The 22,735-nt window shown below is 41.1% G+C and overlaps 1 protein-coding gene and 1 non-coding gene across 6 annotated transcripts in view; one reads left to right on the forward strand and one right to left on the reverse strand.

Moving 5' to 3' along the window:
• bcorl1 (BCL6 corepressor-like 1) overlaps window positions 1-22,735 on the reverse strand; it is a 43,028-nt gene that overhangs the window by 18,104 nt on the left and 2,189 nt on the right. The window contains exon 1 of one of the 5 annotated variants that reach the window (XM_017307159.2): window positions 8,328-8,643. The exons of 2 other annotated variants lie outside the window; for them this stretch is intronic. The gene's annotated coding sequence lies outside the window, so the exon portion shown is untranslated. Of the gene's footprint in view, window positions 1-4,405; window positions 4,682-6,945; window positions 7,443-8,327; window positions 8,644-22,735 lie in introns of those variants that run through there. 2 more of the 5 variants (XM_081611745.1, XM_008420663.3) reach the window with 2 other exon arrangements.
• On the forward strand, window positions 22,349-22,421 carry trnav-uac (transfer RNA valine (anticodon UAC)). Its single transcript has one exon. It is a non-coding gene; the product is annotated as a tRNA-Val (tRNA).

A 22,735-nucleotide genomic window follows, 5' to 3' on the forward strand; every position in this document is an offset into this window, starting at 1 on the left:
TCGAATTTAAAATAAATGCATTAAATCATTTTTTGGACAATAAAGTCTGTAGGTTAAAACACAGTAGCATTTTGCAGAATATCGCATCCCAAAATAAATCAATGATACTGACAGATCACTGCTGTAAAATACACAGGTAGCTCACACACCGCTGAAGACATCAGCAAGACAAATCTAAAGAAATCTACTGAAATGCAAACCCGCTGCACAATGTCTTAGAAAGTTATACAATGCCTTTAAAGAATTATTCACACCCTTCAAACTTTTTTTAAAATTTCCACAAACTTTAGTAACTTGTATGTGTTAAAACAACACAGAACACTGAGTATTGTGAAGCAGAAAAAAAACAATATTTTCTAAATGTTTGCAAATCAAAAGCTGAAAAGTGCCGCATGCATTTGTATTCAGAAGCCCAGAATTATTAATTTTTTATGGAAAACTCCTTTCACTGCCTTTTAGGGTATTTTTCTACCAGCTTGCACATGTAGAGACTGACCTTTCTGCCTTTGTTCTTGAACAAAATAGCTCTAGCTCATTCAGACTGGATGAAATCTGTGAACACCCATTTTAAAGTCCGGCTGCAGATTTTCAGACTGGCCGGTTCTAAGACATGAAATCATTCCATCGTTGCTCTGGCTGAACCTCTACCCCAGCCTCAAGTCTTTTACAGCCTACAACAGGTTTCCCTCCGGTACCGCTGTGTATTTAACTCCATCCACTGACCCTTTTCCACTAGCACCTAGCAGCAAAACTCGACTCCACACAGTTCTGGTGGTTTTCCATTACAATTGAGTAAGCGCTCTAGCGGGTGGGGTTGACGTGTATTTTGACAGCCTTGGAGTCCAAAACGTAGTGCAATACAACATTGGAGGAGAAGGAAGCCATGTTGAACACTCTTCTCAGTCTGTGGTTCTGAGTGAGTTTTCACAAATGTTGGGTCAGATTATTGCAACAAGCCAATCAGTGATGGTTTTTTGTGTTTTCAGTCTGAAACCCAGCGAAGTGGCTCCAAAACGAGGCTGGTACCACAGAACTGTTGCTGGTGGAAAACCAAGTTGAGAAGGTGCCACTAGAAAAGAGCCACATCTTCCCATCAATCCTGACCCGATTTCTGTCCCTGCTGAGGAAAAGCATGATGCCGTCACCACCATGTTTCACCCAGGGAATGTCCTGCTCCGTGTCAGTTCTCTCCACATGTAACATTTTGCATAAAAGGAATAAAAGTTTAACTTTGATCTCATCTGACTGAATCTTTATTTCTTCTGTTTTTCATTGTCTCTTTAAATGGGATGTTTCCAGGCTTTCTTTCAGCAATCCCTTTCTTCTTGCACCTCTTCCATAAAAGCCAGATTTGTGGGGTGATCGACCAACAGATTGTTCCATCTGAGCTGTGGATTTCTGCAGTTCCTCAGGAGTTACCATGGGACTCTAAGCTGTTCTCTGTTTGATGCCGCTCTTGCTCAGCCTGATGGATGGATGTACTGCTCTCTCAAAGCTGCTCTCTGTGAAATGTTCAAAGCTTGGGGTATGACTCAAAACTTAACCCTTTAAACTTATCCACAACTTTCTCCCTGGCCTGTCTTCATGTTTGCTCATAGATGTTATCAAAAAAATAAAAAATAAAAAATCTTGCACTGATTTTCAAGTGGGAACCAAAATTGCAACATTTGTTACATTTTTAGCTGGTACTATTCGCTCTGTGTCAAATGATCCAAACCCTTTGAAAAACCTGTTCCCCTCCTCACCTGTGGGGGAGCTGCACCAAGAACCACTTAAGAAAACGACACAAAAACCTCTGAAGAAGACGCTAAACACAACTTCTTTCTGTATGAAATGTAGATAAATGGGAGTGCCGTTGGATTTTAGCAGTTGTCTGATTTCTGTTTTGGCTTTGACAGAAGACCATGAGCCATTTCTCTGTTTGGTTGTATTTACCCAGAATGCCCTGCGTTATTGTCTGCTTCCTGCTTCTGGAGCGTAGCTCAATTAAAGTGGATCAAACAGGGCAATTAAAGCCAACTAAATAGCTCTCCCAAATAAAATCACAGAAAATTCATTAAAATTTGTGGCTGTAATCTGGAAAAATGCGTCAAAGTTTAAAGGATAAGAACAACACTGAACGGTATTGTGTACGTCACGCTCCTACCTTTTCTGCAACATGCATCTTATTCAAGTTTGAATAAATGTTTGAGGTCCTGCCTTGGTGACATTTTCAGGTCAACAAGGGCTTTAAATGATCATCCTCATTGCATTATATCCCTATTAATGAACCCTAATGCATGTCAAAGAATAAATGCATGTAAGCGTACGCAGCAGAGTATCAAACATTTCAGAGAAAAACACGCTGCCTTCAACAGATAGGTGTGAAAATGGTCGTCTATGGACATAATTCAAACGCCCAAATCAATATCAAACAGTTGCTGACAATAACCTACACACTAATTATTCATGATGCTCAGGGCAGAGTAATGTTAACAAAAGAAGACATCGCAAAATGACTTTGGTTCTCACTGAGCTTCCAGATCTTGGTCACTGGACTTATATCCATCTGGGGTGGGCACAGGTAAGTGGGCCGAATAAATTGAACGATGCCAAATATTACATAGAAAAAAATTGAATGGTGAAATCTGCTACGCAGTACATGATGCAGATCTAATTTCCAGTAATAGCCCAGTTCTAATGCAGCCTGTCCATGCATTACTTACCCTGTTGTATCAAAATAACCTCAAATCAACAACTATAGCCATTCAATCAGCCCAGAGCTAAAGGACAGAATATATTTTCAACACCACTAAATAATTTCTTACTGACACTTGCTTTTATCTGTCACTTCAAACAGGAGCTAGTGTTAAAGTGGCCTCTGACCCCTGGTCTCCGTGGTCTGTCCTCCGTATGACCATACATTAATCCATATATGAGGCAACCACTAAACTAACCTTTATCTGCTGCAGCGTTTTGCTTTACATAAAGTCCAAGAGAGCAGAAAGTGATAGACTTAAATGAGAAAAAGTTTTGATTGTTATCTTACAGAGATAACAATCAAAACTGTAATAACATAGATAACTATATCACACATTTAATCATGAAGCATCCGTGTGCACAGGAGGAGCATCCTGGATGAAGGTGGAGGTGAGCGCACCAAAAAGGCTCTACAAATCTGAGGTGAAAGCTTTGAATGCTATGGAAATGTTTCACCTTTGAGTCACTGGAGCCACAGCGAAGATGATGCACATATACTGACAGACAGACACGTAAAATCTCTGCGTGTAATCTGCGTGTTCAGATGAGAGAGAGGGGGAGAGAGGGAGAGGGGAAAGCAGCGATGCAGATGCCGCTCCGCTCCGTGGAAAGGAGGGTCTGCATACATTACCGTACAACAGTTGCTTACAGCTAGTTTGTCTTTGTGCTCCGATCGCGGTCTGCTCCGCAACATCTGAATCCATTCGCTCGGATGTAGGCCAGCGAATGCATGCAGAGGTCCGCGCACACGCCGTGGGCAGCAGACGAAAACAAAAAAGTGGAGGCTGGGAATACCTCTGAGAGAGAGAAAGAGAGGGAGAGAGGGATGAAAAAGGGGAGGAAAAACAGCCACATTATTCTGTTGTGGCCCCCCTACTTCCATCCGGTCAGCCCCATGTCCTGATCAGCGGTTCCCAATGTCACAGCTGAAAAAAAAAAAAAAAAGAAAGAAAAAAGAAAAAGTGCACAAAAAGCCCACATGCACGCTGTGCTGGGGCAGTCGGCATAAATATCAGCACGGACAAACTCTGGAGAGCTCCGCGTTGCTCCCTTTCTCCAGCATAATGGGAGGACCGGGCTCTCAGGTGACCGGTCCATCCGCAAGCAAACATGGACTCTAACCGGGCAGGCGGCTCGCTGACAAAACCAGCGAAGTGACGGGAGAGCCCTGCCAGAAGACCCCCACAATCTGCCACATCTGCGCCCGATAAGGTCAGTCAACATCCGAGCAAAGTCAAAACAAGAGACCGAAACGAGACGCGAACTAAACAACAACAACAACAACAACAACAAAGTAACACATGACAAACTAACGATTATTTCCATTGGCCAAAAAAGCACACAAACTGGACCAACTGGTAGGTAGGTGAGAAAAAGTAGTCCACTACAGAGGGGCAGCAGAGGGGTGACAACTTATTACCGGGTCCGGCTCGCTGCGTGTTTATCCCCGGCCGCCCTAATGCTGAAGTGCTCCAGCCTCTCTTATCGGCCCTTCACCGGACCGACTCACGGAGCCACTCCGGCGTTGAAAGGCATTCACCGAGCCTCTCCTCTCCGGGCCCCCCCCCTTGTTTCTTCTTTCACTCTCTACCTCCAAAACTGAACCAATCCGGCGCTAATCAGCGAGCGAGCGAAAAGATGTCTAATGACACAAACAGTTACGAACCCGCTCGTCCAGATGGCAAGTGAAGCGACGTGCAGGCACGACTGTGGTGGATAGATACGGCCGTGTCCAGCCTTTCGCCCCGGCCGTCCGCGGCTGCTCACTGATCTCGACGGTTTTCGGCTCTAAAAGTCCGGGGTGGGGGGGCGGGAGTAAGGGAGGAGAAGAAGGGGAGGGTAGAGAGGGGGGGTCGTCAAGACAGTCCGTTCCGTATCTCCAGCCTCCAGTCTGGTGGGAGAGAGCGGAGGGAGGGAGAGGGGCAGGAGGGTGCGCGGCGACAGCATGGGAGATGTAGTGCTCGGCTCTCCACGCCCAGCGTTGGACGCTGGAGAGGCCGGGAGCGCTCGGAACTGCAGGTACCGGCATGCAACGCGCGCTCCAGCCGCTCAGGGGAATGGGGGATCGCGACCAAAGAGTGTAACGGTGCGCTAAACTGAAAAGGCTTATCGGGGCAACGAAGTAATGAAATGCGTGTGTGTGTGTGTGTGTGTGCGCGTGTGTGTTTCTTTCCTTCTTTCTTTCTTTCTTTTTTTTTTTTTTTTTAAATAAACAACGCGGGGTTGCGATTATCACGGAGCGTCTGACTGAGTCAGCCCACGACAGGTCAATTAGCAGTCAGCTGGTGAAACGGGCTTTAATAAAACCCAGAGTGGCAGAGGTTTGGGTCTGCTGCTGGAGGACTAACATGAGGGAGCGGGAGGCCCTCCAGCTGCAGCCTGACGGACAGAGGGGGATTTTGAAACATGTTTTCTTCAAAGAACCTTTGGTCTTTTGTGGCCATGCCATCTAACTTCACCAGTCTCTTTATGAGCTTTAGTTTCACATACATGGCCAACACCAGGTGGGAAACACAAGCAAATTTTTAAATAATTTCTACTATATTTACCTTGTGGATGCCAAATCAGTAAAGTGATATAATGAGGACCAGAATTAGCCTTTTCCTTTTACCTTGTTCTTATTAAAATAGTTTTTTTTTCCTAATAAAAATATACAGCACGGAACTGATCAAAAGTATCAAAAACATAAAATGCTTAGTTGCAAATTCACAAATTTGCATTGTTCCACAGAGATTCAGCTCAATTAAAATTAGATTTTCATTTTACTGAATCGAGCAGCTGACTTTGAGCCAATACAAAGACACTCAAAATAAGGCTGGGCATTATTTTGAATAAGATTTTTAAGTTTAATTAGAGAGAAAACACTGCTTCTTACATTTTAACTCACCCACATGGGAAAACCCATCTTACTGGCTCCATTTTTTAAAAGCTGATCTTAAATTGACTTCTTGACAACTTAATTTTTGCTGAAACCTCATGTAGTTTACATCATCACTGAAAATAGTCCAAATAGACCGTAAAGATGATCCAAAGCACAACACTGATGAGAAATAACAAAAACATCTCAACCTTCAGTCACAAATACAACAAACATGAAAAAAAGCTAAGCTGATGTTGATTTTCTGAGAACTTTTGACTTTTAACTCGACATTATGTTAATCTCACTTCTTTATATCTACACAATGTGTTTCTGATTAAAACAAATCTATCCTTATAATCTCATCTCCTTCATAAAACCCAGAGATGAGCTTTCTGTGCTTATGTAAATCTCCATTGTTCTCAAATCAAAATATACCAATCTGAGACCTTGTCAATCAGAAACAAAGACCGTTTCACATTTATGGTGATAGCAACTGCTAACAACTATTTATAATGACGACGAAGATGGTAATTAAACAGATTTTAAACTAGACATGGGTCGATCACAGATGTCAAGGTATACCAAGGCTTTTTCATTCAAAACCAATGAGCACAGAGTGAGAAATCGCTGCCCCTCCCCCACTAGTTGCTGCACTACTTATTGAATGGCAGAAAGAGAGCTGCTACATTTTTTTCCCTTTCAGGAAAGTAAATTCAGCTGTTTGTAAGTATTTTTGGTTACAAAAAAGTACAGCTAGTCAATAAATGTTACAGATGTGGTTATCACAGCTACGATAGTTAAAATGTCAGATTATTTTAGCATCAGAGGAAATAATTGTTGATTTTGTGTTTGAAATGCTATATAATTCTGTTAAAATGTTACGTTTATACAGAGCAATCGTGGTATTTTTACTTGAGAATCACATTCTGGCCCAAACGCTTTGAATTAGAAAACCTAATGAGTGAACCCTATTGAAGCAAATATTTAATAATGATGATAAAGACAGCGCCTCTCTCCCTCTCTCTGTATTGTGCATCTTCAGCGCCGACATTGCAGAGCAGTATGTCAAAATCACATTTCCTGTTACCGTAAGGGTAGTTTAGGTTCTGGATTCAGTTAGGTGGCTTTAACTCCAGTTTGCACAGTCAGATTAATCCTAGTTTACATTCTCATTTTTCTGTGCTCACATCATGACAGGTAAGTCAATGGAAAACGACAAGATTCCCCCACCCCCCCTAAAGATAAACAGCCACAGGTCATTCAGCTCTCTTACTCCATAATCACATTTTGGCACAGTAGTTAAGCGGTGCAGGGGACTGCGCTGTAATTAGGCCACTCGGTCTTACCTGAATCCAGAGAGCAGAGCAGGCCTGCTGCTTTGCACGGGGGATCCACTCCTTTAGTAACAACAAATATCTGACTTTTCTGAACTCCAGCCTGGTGCCTGGTGGGGAAATAACCGCCCAAAACGGCCGGGCTGAAGCCGCCGTGTGGTGGGAGGAATTAGTGTGGCTGCTGCCGCCGTGCAGGACAACGACCCTGTCCACAAACTACTTCGCTGCTCCGCCGTGCTGGAGACTCCAGCATGCCCTTCGCCATTCGCCCAGCAATGGCTGCGTGTAATCGGACAAATCGCTGACAGGCGGCCAGATGAGAAATCGGCAAAACAAATACAAGCGGCCGATCAGTGAGGAGGGAAACGCCGTAGAGAGCCGTAACAGTCACACAAAGTGGGCAGCTGACACATCGCATTGTGTCTGAGCCTGGGGCAGCGGGCTGGGGAGGGGGGCAACCCGGAGACCCGAACCTCCGCGCAGGAGCTCCGGATGAAATCCCCCGGCTGCGACCGGCTGCTTTCTTTCACGGACTCCACACCGGATGTGTGAAGCTGGGAGTTTCTTTTTTTTTTTTTTTTTTAATTTCAAAACTTGTTATCCACGCCATTATTATAAATCAGGGATGTGGTATTCCGCACAAGCGACGATGGCAGCTGCGATGCCACGGATGAATGCACTTTGTTTATGTTCAAAGGCCTGTTTTTATTTTGTTCAAAGTGTGTCGTCTTCAAAGTGGGCTCACATGCTCATCTAAGTGTTAGTCATATCGGAGATTATCGACCCTATTTAGGCCGCCATGCTTCACGGCGAGGAGGATGTCCCGTCTAAGTTGGTGCTTCACCTGGTCAATAATGTCGAGGCTGCGGGGAAGTCAGGACACGCAAACCCACAACAATGCCCTTCCATCTTGGTATAAGTGATCAATTATTCCACAGTAAGCTACAGGAAGGACATCAGCCGCTCACAGAAACAGTCCAGAGTGATGTTATCCTCCAGGTTAATGGATGGCCCTGTGTGCTATGTTGTGTTAAATCTATCTCCGAAATGTTCAAATCGCATCCACGGGGGGCTAAACTGTGTCAGGATCTGGATTTTACCCCGCACCCGGCACGCATGGACGGCACTTCCACGGATGTCATCCCCACAACTTGGCTGTCCGTATACATGTGACACGATCCCGCATTTAATGCCGCGGGATAACAGCGAAACATCACGCCAACTACTGTGGCTCCTTCGAGACACAAACCGGGAGGGGAAACGCAAATATCCAGGTCAAAGTTTGGCAGAGTTTTACTCGCCCTCGGCAGCGTTGTGCAATGCCCCCTTTAATGCCCCCTGCTCGCCCGTAACGCCTTTGTTATTAGTAATCGCATGGTATTGCACCGTCTTACCTTGCGCTCCGAGCCGTCGACAGCCTCAAAGCCCGCACACAGCGCAACAAGCGGCCGCTGCCGTCGCCCGGGCTTCGGTGAGGGGCCACGGGTGGGATTTTTGAAGCAGAATGAATACAGTAAGCAATTTTGGCTTGTCCTCGCGATCTTCCCTTATTGCCAGTTTTCGGTCTGCAGCAGCTGGAGATGAAAATCGCGCACCCTGGGTCCTAGCGCCGGGATAAGCCCTACAGGTGAATAACAGGCAGACATGCTGCTCGTTGTGTCTCAGCCTTTCATTTTGGAGTCTTCAGCTGCTGTCCCCCGCATTATCTGACTGATATATAACCCCAAAACAACCGAAATAAAGCGAGATGTTATTCTGAATAAGCAAGTATTTGATTTGAATCACACAGGCCAAATGTAACTTTCGCAATAGTGAGGGTTGGAAACGCTGCTTCTGCCATTTTAACTCACAAACAGGTGTGAACACAGCACACTAACTTCCCCTTATTGACTCCAGCTAAAACACAGAGCTTATTTAAGGAGGAAAGTTCTTGTTTAAGAAAGTACTCACATTTGATCTCATTACAACCACAAAACACAACATGTTTGATTGTGATTTTATGACAGATAACACACAGAAGTACAAAAATGGGATGGGGAGTCAGAAGTCAGATCATACATTGTTGTCACTTTTATAAGAAACAGAAATCTGGAAAGTGCGGTGTGCTTATGTATTCACCTAGCCTGGTGAAACTCAGCTCTTATTTGCTTCAACAGAGGATCTCAACCTTCGGCCACTGAGAAAAATGATTGCTTACTCGAGGTGTGGATTCTGTTGAAGTTTTACATTTTATTCAGTGGCTAACATTTGGCCATGACGTATGTAATGCACCAGTTCGACTGGAAACAACCATACTTTGCTGCCTTCAACTGCTTTCTCACACATTATCTGACTGGAATGTAATGCAAAAACAACCGAAATTCTGGTTATTCTTAACCATCCTTTGCTGGTAGTCTTCATGCTTTGCTGGTTCCATCCTTCGAGGACAGAGGTGCCAAGCTGAACAAGCCGACTGTTGATGTTAATTCAGTATTTTGGAAGCATGGCCAACATGGCTTCATTCACTTCCTCCACTGCATTTGCTAAACTACAGGCAGACTACAATTCTAAAACAGGGCAGAAAATAAATGTCATCATTCACAACCTTTCTTTCTGTTCGCTGATTGGTTGCAAGTCTACCACAGAAATCAAGTTCAATAGGAGAAATACCAAAAGGACATGATAACTGAGCAGAGCTGAACATAGGAAGTTAATGGCCAGGCTAATATTGACCCTTTTTAATAAATAAAAACCTTTAAATAAAGTCCAGTGGAAGTAAATGCCTTTAGAAGTCACCTATTTAATATAATCTTGGCGGCTCTGTGAAACCTTCAGCGAACAAAGATTATGAAGACCAAGGGACACACAGGTCAGAGATAAAGTTGTAGAGAAATATAGCTTGTCATAAAATTGCACTGTATGCCAGATATGGGGCCAACAAACTTTAATCTTTGATTTCAGTTTGTTTTTTCCCCTGTGTATCCCAGATTCACAGATTTAGATTAAATTCAAACCACCAGAAGAAGGCATGGTGCTGTTTTAAATGAGCATGATTTTATGTTTAATTACAGACTTCATCTTGACTTTCATATTAATAATGACTAAAAACATTGCTTCTGACACTTCAACTGTCTTCACCTGAAATGTTTAACATTTTCAACTGAAGTGAAAATGTTTTATTTTCACTTCAGGTGAAAATAAAACATAATTTAACCTCCAGTTAAAACAAAAAGCTGATGTGAAATCATCAAGTTTAAGACGGATGGATGGATGGATGGATGGATGGATGGATGGATGGATGGATGGATGGATGGATGGATGGATGGATGGATGGATGGATGGATGGATGGATGGATGGATGGATGGATGGATGGATGGATGGATGGATGGATGGATGGATGGATGGATGGATGGATGGATGGACTTTGCTTTGGGCAGTAGTAAGTAGTGTTGGAACAGAAAGACATAATCTCCAAACTGTTCTTTCAAAGTAATCATTAAATTGTAAGAAATATCTTGGTGTGCTGCACCATTATGGCGTCTTTAAAAAGAGCCACATTATTCATAAACCCTTCAGCACCAAACTTTCTACTTGGTACACTGCAGCCACCTTTTTCCTGACTAAAGCCAAACGCTGAGCTGCAGACTGGATTTAGTGAAGTGAGGCTGCAATGCAGCTGCTCAGAAACAGAAACTTACTCCATGAAGCTTTCTATGCTTCATTGTTCAGGTACTATGAAGGCCACATAAAGACTGGAGCTCTGCAGCTCTGCACACTGTGTCATGACTCTGGGTTTTTTGTGTTAAATAATTTTTTGTGATTTATGTTCACTAGGTCTTGGCAGGTTCTGTTCAGCTCTCTGTATTCATTATAGTTCTGTAGTGTTGCCATATTAGTTCATTCCTTTCTGTTTAGTTTCTTAGTACTTGTGTTTTGCTGCTTATACATTCCAATTTATTTTCTCATATTACTTTTAGGTCTTCCTCCTTTGGTTTGTAGACTCATTGGTTGTTAGTTCTGCTCCCTCTGTGTTAATTAGTCTTCTTCCCACAGCTGCGTCCCGTTTTCCCTGATCATCTCATCTGGTTCTCATCATTTTCCACCCGTCTCAGTATTTTACCTCCTGGTTTTTCAATGCTCGTTGTTGGATTCTTACGTTTCTCTACTGCTATTTTATGACCTGTTCTCATTGTACTTCTGTTGTAAGTTTTGCCATTTTATTATGAAAGTGTCCACAATGGTCCTCAAAGGCTCTAGTCTGCGTTTTGGTCCAGCTTCAATGACACAGAACATGACAATGTGTGCCTCAGCATCCGCTGACCTGACTCTGTGGATGCCACTTTGTGGCTGAGTTGCTGTCATTCTCAAACGCTTTCACTTTGGAATATTTAGTAGCGAAGAAATATCCTGGCAGGACCTTTTGCCCAGTTAACATATTATCAGGATACTTTTTCTGAAAGTGACTCATTCTTTTACAAAATGTTTGTAAAAGCAGCTTGTAAGCCCAGGTGCTGGAGTTTATACGACTGTGGCCATGGAAGTGATTTGAATGCCTCTAGAAGTCACCTGAATTAAATGATTTGGATGGGTGAGCAAATACATTTGCCAATATAGTGCAATTTCTGTGTAAGTCTACTTTTTTTTTACTGTGAGTTTTGTGGGATAAAATCTTAGCTTTACTTCTCAAATTTCTGTGCAAACTTCACAAGTTAACTCAATCCTACGGGATAATATTTTTTCCCCTAAGGATAAACAGCCAAAGGTTATTTATGGTAGATATACGACTCCATAGTCACATTTTGGGATAGTAGTTAAAAGTATTCTCACCAAGCTGAAACTACAACAAACATCAGCTTATTTTTTACTGTTGTTCTCTTATGTAAAATTTTACGTTTCTAGCTATTTTTGACATCTAACAATAAAGATTTACTGTAAATTAAACACCTGTATGATTCAAACACGAAACACATTTGTCACCTGAGGCAGAGCCACTCATGGTGCATATAAAGTCAGGTGAACATGGCTGTCAATGTCGGTTCCTGGGCATTAAAACACCACTGAGATAGTGATAGGAGAAACAAGCAGCTGGCAGCTTTTAAATGTCTGGACAGTATTCACTTTTTCCACATTTTGTTGTTAGATCCTTATTCCAAATTTTATCAAAATAATCTCTTTTCTTAAAATGATATACACAAATACTCAATTATGACAAAAATGTTTGATTTATTTTTTTGTAAATTTATAAAAAACTAGAAACCAAAAAAAAATCAGATGTACATTGTCAGCCTTTGCCATGAAGCTCTAAACTGAGCTGTGTCCACTGGTCTAACTTGGGATGTTTCTACTGCTTAAATGGAGTCCACCTGAGTCGACTGGACTTGATTTGGAAAAGCTCACACCTTTTTCTACGAGGTCCTACAGTTGAAAGTGCAGGTCAGAGGTCAAACACTAAGCATGAACTCAAAGGGATTGTCTGTAATGAGCTCTGAGACAGGATTGTCTTGAGGCTCAAATCTGGGGAAACGTTTCTGCTGCTTTGAAGGTCCCAGTGAGCTCACTGGCCTCTGTTATCGGTAAATGGAAGAAGTTTGGAACCAGCAGGACTCTTTCTGAAGCTGGCTGGCTGTCTAAACTGAGCGATTAGAGGAGAAAGGTCTTAGGGAGGTGACCAAGAACCTGATGGTCACTCTGTCTGAGCTCCAGAAAGGACAACCTTCCAGAAGGACAATTATCATCTGGCCTGTAAGGCAGAGTGGTCAGATGAAAACCAATCCTTAATAAACATGGCAGCCCATCTGGAGTTTACCAAAAAGCTCCTGGAGGTCTCTCATACCAAGAGAAACTAAATTTTCTGATTTGTTGAGACAAAGATTGAACTTTCTGGTGTGAATGCCAGGCATCATATTTGGAGGAAACCAGGTACGCCTCATCACCGTCTCTACAGTGAAGCATGGTGGTGTGAGCATCATACTATGGGGATGTTTGCAGCAGCAGGAACTGGCAGACTGACATTGTGACATCATATTCAAACCCTGCACTTAGGTGCCAAATAAAATCTTTTGCTTTCTAGTTCAATTTAAACATTAAAAAAAAACCTTTATGCTTTTGCTGTGTGATGCCTTATTTGCTTTGAAAAAACTTGTCAAATGATCCTGATTTAATTGTTAATTTTATTTGTTTCTTCATCTGTTTACCAATGAAATGTGCTTTACCAAATGTGCTTTACCAATGTGCTTATGAAATGTGCTTTACCAACAAACCTGACTTGTCTAATTAATCACAGGTTCTTTTTTGGATTTTTTTTTCTTCTTTAATAATAATAATAATAATAATAATAATAATAATAATAATAATAATGTGTCTTCACTTAAAAACTGCAATTTGTGTTTACGTTTGTCATCTTTGACTGCTATCTTAATTGATTTAATGTTCTGAAACACTTAAGTGTGACACATAATAGAAACCAGAAAGGGTGCAAACACTTTTTCACTCCACTTTATCTGAGTGTTTTTTCTGTGGAGGGGATTTCTGTTGTCTGAACACAGTGAGTAAACAGTACATGTGCACTGATATCTGTGGGACATCTCTAGATATTATACATCCTGTATTCATCAAGGGAATATATTCTAAATATTCCTATACAATATTTTTAATAATACACTAGAAGAGACGTGTGAGTGTGGGTTTACTATTAAGGAGGCTGTGGACATGAGCGAGATAGTCTCTGTATTTCCTGTGTGGATAAAATATTGATGTTTAGGGTTCAGTTTTCAAACAGCTGCTGAATTTTGAGAGTTCTGGTTAGTCTGCAGCGAGCTAAGGCATCTGGTGGCAAACCTAATAAATATAAGAATTTTATAACCTGATATCGCTGTCAATCTGAGATAAAAAGAAATATTTAGCACAGACAACTCAAACAGCATTAGTTCATTTGTGTCTATAATAAGTCTGCATTGAGACTGGTGTAAATATAGTTCTCTTCAAGTGACACAGAAGGCCGAAAAGAAAAATAAATAAATAAAGTACAAAATGGATTTTTCTACCAGACATCATTGTCCATCTAAACTGACATGCTGGACAAGGAGAACATTCATCAGAGCAGCAACAAAGAGGCAATTCAGGTGGGAAAATCTGTTGACAAGACAACCATTAGCTGTAGACTAAATAAATTCAGCCTTTATGGAAGAATGGAAAGAAGAAAGCCACTGATGAAAGAAAGTCATGACTTTTAACTTGCAGCTGTTATGAAGGGGCCGCAGCAAATATACGTGGAACTTGTCAAATTCAAACTTTCCAGACTTGATTCAAAACTAACTGAACATCATCGTGAACACAGCATCTCCAAGGTGAAACATGCCGGTGTCAGCAGCATCATGTGATGCTTTTCCTCCAACAGGGACAGGAGAAGCGAATGGATCTAAACTCAGAACTATCCAGGAGGGAAACCTGGTAGAGAGAGCTTCACCGTTCAGAAGAACAAAATGCCCTAAACATGAACCCAGAACTACAATGAAGGTCAAAACTTTTATGGAGTTTGAGATATTTTTCAAAAATAAATGGGCAGAAAATTCAGTCTAAATGTGTAAAGCTGCTGAAGACATTTCTAAAAGCACTTTGGTTGTGTCAAGTGGTGTCCAAAGTATTGACTAAAGAAGAATGAATACTGGGCTGCACCAAATTTTTGGTCAGCTGGTTTATCAGGGTAGATTTCCTTAATTTTAGGAGATTGGTGATCGGCTAATACTTCCATGTGACGCCGATCTTATTTAGCTCAGCCAAGGTCTTAAAATCAACTGCTGTCCTTTATTTCTCTGCAGAAAGAGGCTTGACTGATGGACCGGTCCACCAGGTCATGTCTGTATGTTGGCAGTTAATAATAGTCATCCCACTGTTACCAAGGCAGACATTTTCTTGCTATATTTAGCAACATTTCAAACAAAAACAAAATCGGTATTGGCCAAAATCAGAATGTTAGGTTTCTCTTTAAGCGGCTCTAGTGGCCTTTATTTGATAGTGAATTGACAGGAAAGTGGGTAATAAGAGACACATGGGGCAAAGGTCACCAGGCCAGGAATTGAACCTGCAACAGCCACACGAGGACTAAAGGCTCCTTATGAGGGTTGTGCTGAACCCCTGCACCACCCTGATGTCAGGCTTCTTAAAGATTGGTAATCAGCCAGAAAACTGCAATCAGTGCACTCCTATACTAACTTGAGGTCTCATAACTGTTTTGCAAAACATCTCTAAAACTGTGTTTTCCTTAGATGAATGTGTTGGTCTCAGTGAATATAAATACAATATACTCAACTTTATTGAGGCAACGTATAAAATGTGAAACGTTGGAAAGACAAGGTAGTGTATTTAAAATTTCACAGTCCTGTGTGTGTATTATAGATTTTAGTCTGTTAAACTGGCCAATAGGGTTTTTATTATTATTTTTGTAATTACTGTATTGGACATTGCGAAACTGCACCCACTGACAGGGGAAAACATCTACAACTACACTTGCTGAAAGGTATTGCAACTTTACTGCAATGATTACAATGTTAGATCAAATGGATAACAAAGTCGGCACACTGCTGACCCTGGATCAGTGATCCAGATTACAAGCAGCCGCTTAGTGAGGAATGAAGTCATGCAGCCATTTTATCCTCTTCTGCTCACAGACTTGCTGCAGAAGAAGATGTTGAGGACTGCTGGAACTGACTTTTGTCTAATTCAGTTGGCTTTAATTAGCTTTTATTAGCTAGATATTGTTTTTATTAATATAGTCGTTTAGTTTTAGTATTTTCACACTATGGTTAACTTTGTTAGGATCAGAATTAAGAAACTATGTTATTGTGATTATCATGTGGTTAATGAATCCTCAGCAGATAGTATTTTCAGAAAATTTATTCAGTTATTGTTGAACAACCGAACCAAATCTGGCGTTTTCTCCCAACTTTTGCTGTTATTTTGCGGACTAGTGTAAGTGCTGCCAGTAGGAGAATAGAGAATTTTCCAACAGCTGACGTAAACGTCTTGTGTGGTGAGTAATGAGAGACGGAAGTATTGAATGAAGCAACTGCAGTTGTTTTTCCAAGTTATTTTTGCCAGTGTAGTAGGTTTGCACCGATTGCAGGTTTCTGGCCGATCGCTGATTACTGATGTTTAAAAAGCCTGAACAGCAGACTCCTATTTTGGCCTATACCAATTTTTTTGTCTGAAATGTTGCTAAATATAGGAAGAAAGTCGCTGAGCTGTCAATAGTGGGGTGACTGTTGTTAACTGTAAACCTGCAGAAATGACCTGGTGAGCTGGTCTGTCAGTCAAACCTCTCTCACAGCAGAGCAGAAGGGGACAGTGGTTTGATGAGGTAGATAAGATTGGCTTCAGTATCAGCCGATCTCTGAAGTCCCAAAGTTAAGGAAATCGACTGGCTGATAAATCTGTGCACCCCTACAGTATAGCCATGGTTTCTACTTGTTCAAGTCAAGCTAATTTGTCTGTAGAAGTAACACATCTAGTTGGGACTCATAGACAGCGGCCTTTCCAAAAGTTGGAAACAGCTAGCTTAGAAACCGACCCAAACCTCCTCCCTCCTGACGTGTTCATTGATCTGATGAAATTGCCGACTTTGCCTGAATTTACATCAGATTATTCATATCTCTATGTCATGACTGGCGTTCCCCTTACACCGGAACAGACTTAAAAGTGTACAGAAGTCTAGATGCTAGCCAGTTTTTTCCGTACATGGCAGGTTAGATGATAGTTACTACCAACAATCAGGGTCCTCTAATCACCGCAGCAGTTACCTGAAGTCTTGCTTTATGACTCCCTATGCCAGAGGTCTGAGGATAGCTTCATGAAGATAATCCAGGATCTGGAACTAGCATTTGTTTACAAAGGGATTTACCTCACAGGAACATACAGGATGGTCCATACAGGGATGTTATTCTCCTGGAAGAAGTCTTTAATCATATGTATGTATCTGGTGAGACATCTTTTACTTGGTGCCTTGGTGATGTGGTTGTAGATGAGGGTCCTCAGTCAAAAGGAAAGCTCGCTGTAAGATCTCCAGCCTTGAGCTCCATTGTTCCACTGAAGGAAAACGCTCCCATGCCACGATAAATCCTCCTACATGCAGAGAACATCTTCAGCGCTCTTTTGCAAAGCAGAATAGGCACGTTTATGCCATGGAAGAAAATGTAGAAATATTATGTTCTCTAAGTTGCGCTCTTATGGTTGTTGAGCTGCAGTCAGCCTTCACTTGGGTCGGATATCTGCCTTGTTAGATCCTGAAGCTCACCACAGCTGAAATAATTTGGGTTCTACCCCTTGACCTTCTCCTGAAAGCGTCAAACCCGCTGTCTTCCTACATTCAACCTCTGCAGGGATGAATTGTTGCAAGAAGCCTTTTCCTTGTGCAGCTTACACGGCCACATTCAAAGACAGAAAGCCGTGTCTCCTTGGATATCAGAGGAGGGCATGACAGTGTGAATTCCTGACAGAAAATTACTTTAAAATCCAGATTTTTGTGAAGATTTTAACTATTCAAGGCTGATCAGCCTGATCAGCAGCGAGTTGGAGTTTATAATTTTTCTTCTCCAGTTTCTTCCTGCTGCAGAAAATGTGATCACTTGAAATTTTTTGTCCAGCGTTAACATTTTGGTCAGGACTGTAAAACTACCCGGTTCCAGTGTGTCTGTGAGGTATCCTTTGTGTTTAGAGCCTGTACTCCCTGTTTCGACTGACTGTTGGGACAATTTGGCCACGGCCTGACAACAATGGCGCTCCACTGGGGAAGCCATTAAGTAGTATTCTGGTGTCTGTTTCTGACATGCACCGGGGGTCTGAATCTGCACCAAATGACACCAAAATCACACCATTCCTTCTGGTTCCTAATGTGTTTTTGTCAGCGAGTCAATGAAGGGAACAGTAGTACAATAATTTCCTGATGTTTTATGAATGAAATTAAGAAATCAAGCCGTTCTCGGGATCAAAACAATATACCAATGCAGCAATGCAGCTGATCCAAACTCAAAAATGTGAATTTATAAAGATGCATTCACCTGCTGAAGGCTTTTAGATAATCTAGCACTAAAGCAGCAGCTGATGAAATTATATCTTCAGTAAGGAGCACTTTTCCTGTCTTCTCATTCCAGAATTTGGTCCAAAGGCTTGTAAATTTACTTCTAAACAACAAAAAATAGAATTTAAATTTGAAAAAATGTGACCTAAGCATCATCCACAAATCTTAAAATGTAAAGGAGGCATGCATTGCTGCAGGCCTCATGAATCTCACAAAGCTGGAGGTATTTTGTTGGAACAATGGAATAAAAAAGCTTGCTTAACCTGTTCTACAAGTTGACTCCGCATTTTGTTTGATAATCGGTTCCTTTTGTTGTCATTTGAAATACCAAAAACAAGAAGGTTCTAATTATATGATGTTTTAACTTTTCAGAGTAGCAAGAACTTAAGATGTGTTCAATATTTTCTTTTTGCATTTTGCATCGCTGTATTTATTGACTAATTTGAACATTTTCAGAAAGTAATGAGCACATGATGAATTCTGACTCTCCCCACATACGATTTTATCTAATAATCCTGCCTGCAGTGCCGGAGCCTGGATCAGTGAAAATCTGTCCGGCTCTCAAGGTCTGCTATTGTACGCCATATGATAAATAGATGAAGCTGTCATCCCCATATTCTTGAACAAAGCCTTTCTGCCCTTCACTGCAGTGAACATGGCTAAAAATGAGAGAATTAGACTCAGAAGTGGATGAAAGAAAATAGTTTGATGTTAAATTAGTTTGATAGTCCAGCTACACTAGAATTATCATTTAAGTTTGATCTGCAACAAGAAAACAAAGACCGACAGAACTTCTTGTAAGATTGGGACCGTTGCTTGATTGAAATATTTTTGATGTGCACATTAATCAATGACAAAAACACTCAATTTCCAAAATGTCCATACATTCACATGTAAAAGCACAAATAAATCTATTAACTCTAAGAATCAGAAATGTCAAGTAAGAAGATCTTCTTTTAGACTTTCATACAGTTTGGAGTCCTTTTGAAAAGGTCCTAGTCAAAGTCCTGGAGTCACAATAGTTTATTGAACATCACAAATAACGTGCCACCTCTTCCACACGTGTGCACTGCCTATCAGCTGGCTAGAAGAGGGACAATACATTTCATTTTTGCTTTCAACAAAGACAAATTTGACTATTTGGAAAAGATTCCAGTCACAAAATACTTGGCGTTTAACCTAAATTAGTACCATCTCATAATCCTATTACCAGAAACAGAGCACTGCACTTAACCCCAAACTATAAATATGCACTAAAAGAAAGAAAAACACATAAATATGACTGAAGAACAATTAAATGCAAGGAAAGGAATTAAAACAAACAAGGTCAAATTTAGCCTTATTGACACTGAAAAAATTAAATAGAAATGCATTTGAAGATTATTTTAGATTAGGCAGTGAGGAGCACTAGAAATGTTTTCAGTTTTTAACAGTTCAAAAATGTGCAGCAGCGTTTTGAACCAGCTGCAAATACAAGAGGAAAAACTGACTCACGCCAACATCAAGTTCACAACAGTCCATTTAAGATGGATCTCTGTCTCAAAGATATAAGTTGGTATATCACAAGTTATACATCCTTCTAAATAATTAATAGAAAAACCTTTATTTACCACACAGATCCCTCTATTCTGCCGTCTTTATTTTAAGCAGTACTAATGACCTTGCATTAAAAGAGGTGTGACAAGGTTTGACAAAGAAGCTTCAGGGACACATTGAGATTGAATAGTGAACTCAGTCATGCTGCTTCTCTCTATAGTCTTAGTTTGTTGTTGTAAATGTTACACTCAGTTTCTCATGTTTTAACCCTTTTATGTTTGCCATGTATCTGTTGTGAAATATTAGAAATAAACAATCCATACTTTGACTAAATAGTATCATCGTGTGTTTTAATGTGTTGCTGCTGTCAGACATCCATGTACAGCTATGGTTGACCTGGATATCATATTAATTTTAGGGATTTAATTATGAATTTGTACTTAGACAATAGATAAAATGTAAAATATGTGTCAAAAATGTACATACAAACTCAAATATATGCATTCACACTCACCAGTACTTGGTTAAATGTCCTTAGTAAGTACCACAGAGAAACTACACACTTCCATCAATGCATATCTGGTATAATTCTTTCTCAATAATTAACCAGAGGTGGGTACTAACTAACTAACTAGTTACATTTACTATAGTACATTTGGAAAAAATGCACTTTTAGTTGTACTTTTACTGCACCATAGGTGAGATATATATTTTAATCCATGGCTACCTTACTATATCTAGAAAATGAACCACACATATTTGAAATGCATGTTAAAGTGAGACTTATAGTATGTAAACAAGTTTGTTCTAAAGTTATTTTCTATCTGCTGAGCCTTTTGCAGGTCAAGTGAATGTACAGTAAACAGTGCATATTGTCACTACAACTACTTTGCACTTTTTTAGCACATGTACATCACCTACTTCAAGTACTTAAAAAGCTTTATGATGTAAAACTAATCTCTTATGCCTACATCTTATTTTGTAATGATGCTACTTATTTGAAGTATTTTACTCTTTAAAACATCAGAATTACATAACTCTATATAATTTTGTCCATCTGTTTACATATTTTTTTCTAAATAGATGCTATGATCTGTTACTCAGTACTTTAACTTGTGATCAACTGAAAGGACATAGAAACTGGTATTGAAGTGAATCTACCAATATTACCACCCGATCAAACCTCAGGAGGCCACAACTACTGCTGTAGCCTGTAGCCACTAAGATGTGGCTTTCTGCTGCTTCACTCTATTGAGTTTATCTGTGATTGTACTGTTTGCTGTTAGCTGATGTGATGGCAGTGATGTATGTTTGTGCTTGCATGTTCTGCAAAGCAGGAACCTGCTGAAAAACTGTATTTGTTCCGAGTCAGGCCAGATTACTTTTTAATCTTTTCTTGTTTTATTTTTTTAAATAAAACAAATAAATAAAAATGAGCTCTGCCATTTCTGATAAGGGTGCTTGTTTATCTTGTCAGAGTTATAGCAGAAGCTTGTTTGTGGCAGCAAAAAAGCATACGGGATCTAGTTTACACATGTTTGTACGTACCCAGGGCCGGACATAGAAGGATGTGGGCCCCTGGGGTGGGGCCAGTTTTGGTGCCCTATCCACTAAAGAAAAAATATTCTATCAATGGAAATTACTGTAAATTAATACATATTTTTCATGTGACATCACACTTTCAGGAACTTTATAGCTGGAAGCCATCTTTGTTCATGACAATTGCTATGGAGTTGCTATGACAACAATAAACAAGCCACAATCTTAGAGCTAGCCCTCGCCTAGTTTCTATCTAATTTATAAACAATATAAGTACATTACAATTATTGCTCGATTACTCAATTTTTGAGCACTCTTCTTTCATTTTGTTGGTCTCAAAGCCATGGTTCATCTGTACTTTGCGCTATGCTTGCCTACCAAGCATAGCGCAGAGCAGAAAAATAAGGGGAAAAAAATCCTTGGGGCCCTCTCAAAAATCGGAGCCCTCTGCTACTGCCCCTTTAAGCCTTTTCTCAAGTCTGGCCCAGCAACTCCACAATATAGATGGCTGTAACTTCCCACATGGGGATCAGAAATAATATAATATAAATCTAAACTCTAAACCTAATTGGGTTTTTTCTAGTATCTTAAGTAGATTGTTATATAATCATTCCACCCTGAGAAAGATCAGCTGATTAACAGCTCCAAATTAACATGACATCCATGGTGATGATGGGTGGATGTACATTTCTTTACTACGGATAAGGCTTTCTGTCAAACTTGATCACTGTAAATGTTCCTGCTAAATATACGATCTTTATCTCCGCGACATGTCCGTATTTTTCAACACATCAGTGTCCCACATTCACATGACATCATAAGCTGGCGAGGTGCAGCAGCAGCAGCGAGCCATTTCCTTCAGTTTAACCGTCCACACACTAATCACGCACCATACCAGCAGGACACGCAAAATCAGCTTTGTTCCGGACGCTAATCTCGACTAGCTGCCCGTGCGAGTCGGCGTAAAACGAGAAAAGAAATAGGGACAAGTTACGAGGATTCGCTCCACTCCGTGTTTATAGTTCACAAGCTGCAGCTCAGGGTGATCAGAGACAAAAGCTAACCGTCCCAACAGGAATCGACCCTCAACTGGACGTAAACAGGAGCAGCCGAAAGTAAGCAGGCGAGCGAGCTGGGACTGAGACAGCGCAGCGTGGAGGACACCGTGACTTTCCGCGCTGCCATTCCCATACGTTGTCACAAACAACCGCGCTCTGCAATGCACGCGGAACTGCGCATTCCTCTGGTGTCGCGTTATATGCCGAGTCCAGGCGCTCGCGAAAACAGTTGGTTCCATAGTGTAGCGGTTATCACGTCTGCTTTACACGCAGAAGGTCCTGGGTTCGAGCCCCAGTGGAACCAAGCGAACATTTTTCACTCCGTCATTAAAAAACGAAGTGAAAATTCATAATTTCCGGCTTTCGGCCGAAAATGTGTGCCATAAATTTTCTTCATGTTTCTCTGGATCTGGCTGATTTTCAGAGCAGTTAATGTGGTTATTTTTTTATTTTAGTGCTTCTGTTTCTAGTCTTTTCCCCCTCTTGTTGTCCCTGGTCGCAGCAGATGGCTGCCCTGCCTGAGTCTGGTTCTGCCAGACATTCCTACCTGTTAAAACAGCGTTAATTCTCCCTTGTTGCCAAGGGATAGCTCAGAGGATATTGCTGAATTTCTTTGCA

The sequence above is a fragment of the Poecilia reticulata genome, chromosome 10, assembly GCF_904066995.2.
Source record: "Poecilia reticulata chromosome 10, P_reticulata-male-v2, whole genome shotgun sequence".
NCBI lineage: Eukaryota > Metazoa > Chordata > Actinopteri > Cyprinodontiformes > Poeciliidae > Poecilia > Poecilia reticulata.